This window comes from Lipotes vexillifer, unplaced genomic scaffold (genome assembly GCF_000442215.2).
Source record: "Lipotes vexillifer unplaced genomic scaffold, Lipotes_vexillifer_v1.1 scaffold1232, whole genome shotgun sequence".
Classification (NCBI taxonomy): domain Eukaryota; kingdom Metazoa; phylum Chordata; class Mammalia; order Artiodactyla; family Lipotidae; genus Lipotes; species Lipotes vexillifer.
Genome location: NW_006785089.1, coordinates 768,709 through 770,782, shown reverse-complemented (window position 1 = coordinate 770,782; position 2,074 = coordinate 768,709).

Sequence of the window (2,074 nt, the reverse complement as noted above, 5' to 3'; positions counted from 1 at the left end):
TCTGTGTTCTTTGGCATAATACATTTCTGATGGGGCCACCAGAATTGAGTAGCACGGGATTTCTTTATTTCAAAGTTATATTTAACATAACCACCTCCCACAAAAATCCTCGCCTGTGGAAGGAAGAATGATAGATTGTACCAAAACCCAGGCCAAATAGCCTGGTTTGTTTTAAGCGCATATAACTCTGCAGTCACCTGTAGCACTTGGGGAATGACATCATCAGTTGAATTTTTAAGGCTCCAAACTCCCCTTCCAGCAAGCTCCAGGAGCAAGACATCTCCATGCTAATCAGGGCCGACCCTACAGCCACCAGAAACTTTACAGCACTTGACTTTTAGCCAGTTTTGTCTGTTTTCCAAATCATCATGCACTTCTCTCTTGGGGGAAAGAAAAATAATCATTTGACTTGGAGAGTGAGAGAGGAATTTTCTTTTGTGAAATTATAGATTGGGCCGCCACCTAGAAAATACATCCTTAGCCCAGCATGTTGGTTTCAGGCACATTTGTAGGAACACTGAAATCCTTAAGGCTGTAGACTATGCTTCCCATCCTGGGAAGCATCCCGAATTCCTCATGGTGTTTTGACATGGGAGGTGGTAGCCTAGCAACAACAACAGCTGTCATGCTTGAATTACGGTAGTCCCCTCCCTTATCTGTGTTTTTGCTTTCCTCAGTTTCAGCTACCCATGGTCAACTGCAGTCTAAAAATATTAAATGGGAAAGTCCAGAAATAAACAATTCACCAATTTTAAATCGTGCTCCATTCTGAGTAGCGTGATGAAATCTAGCGCCATCGCACTCCATCCTGCCTGGGACGTGAATCATCCATGTATCCCACCCGTCAGTCACCTCAGTTTATCAGCTAGGCTGTCGTAGTATAGCCGTATTGCAGTGCTTGTGTTGAAGTAAGGCTTATTTCACCCCCCAAACACAAAAGTAGCGATGCTGGCAATTCAGATAGGCCAAGGAGAAGCATTGCTTCCCTTAGTGAAAAGGTGAAAGCTCTCGAGTCAATAAGGAAAGAAAAAAACAATTGTGTGCTGAGGTTGCTAAGACTAGGGTAAGAACGAATCTTCTATCACAAAACTGTGAAGAGGGAAAAATAAATCCGTGCTAGTTTTGCTGTCGCACATCAAACCGCAAAAGTTAGAGCCGTGGTGTGTGGTAAGTTTTTAGTGAACGTGGAAAAGGCATTACATTTGTACAAGATATTTTGAGAGAGAGAGAGAGACTATATCCATATAACTTTTATTATAGTATATTGTTATAATTGTTCTATTTTATTATTCTTTATTGTTGTTAATCTCTTACTGTACCTAATTTATAAATTACACTTTATCATAGGTATGTACGTACAGGAAAAAACATAGTATATATAGGGTCCAGTACTATCCACGTTTCAGGAATCCACGGGGGTCGTGGAATGTGTCCCCCATAGATAAGGGTGACCACTCTGTTCCAATGTGCCGAGCACGGGCTAAAAGCTCTCTGCAGAGAGTCTGATTCATTCTCATGAACAATCCTGTGATAAAGAACCTATTCCCCCCTCTTCATAAACATGGAGGAGAGAAAGCTAAGAAAGTGAACTTCCTCAAGGTCACAGAATGGAATGCTAAGATACTGCCTTATTTTGGGTAAGGAATTATTGATCTTTTACCTTTAATACTTGTGAATTATACAAAGAACTTATAAATAATTCTCAAAAGGCTTAAAGAAGGCAGGCGTAGGCAGACAGCAGTGAGGACTTTCTCCTACAGCCTCACCCCTCTCTTTCTTGGATTTAACTAGAAACCCTTCCCCTTGGGCCATCATGACCAATAGCACCGGGAGCATCACACCACTCCATGCGTTTACATTTTAAAGCCTGAGATTGTGTCTTTTTCCTGATCTCAAAGCTTTGGTCTCTTCACATCACATTTTAATAAAATGTGAAGTCAGGAGAGCGTGGCCTCCAATTTCCCCGTGATTTGGCTCCTGGCTGCTTCTCCACCCTCCTTTCCTTCCACTTGTCCCCTTGCTCACAGGGTTCCAGCCATGCTGGTCTCCTTTGGTTCTTCAAACACAGAAAGCA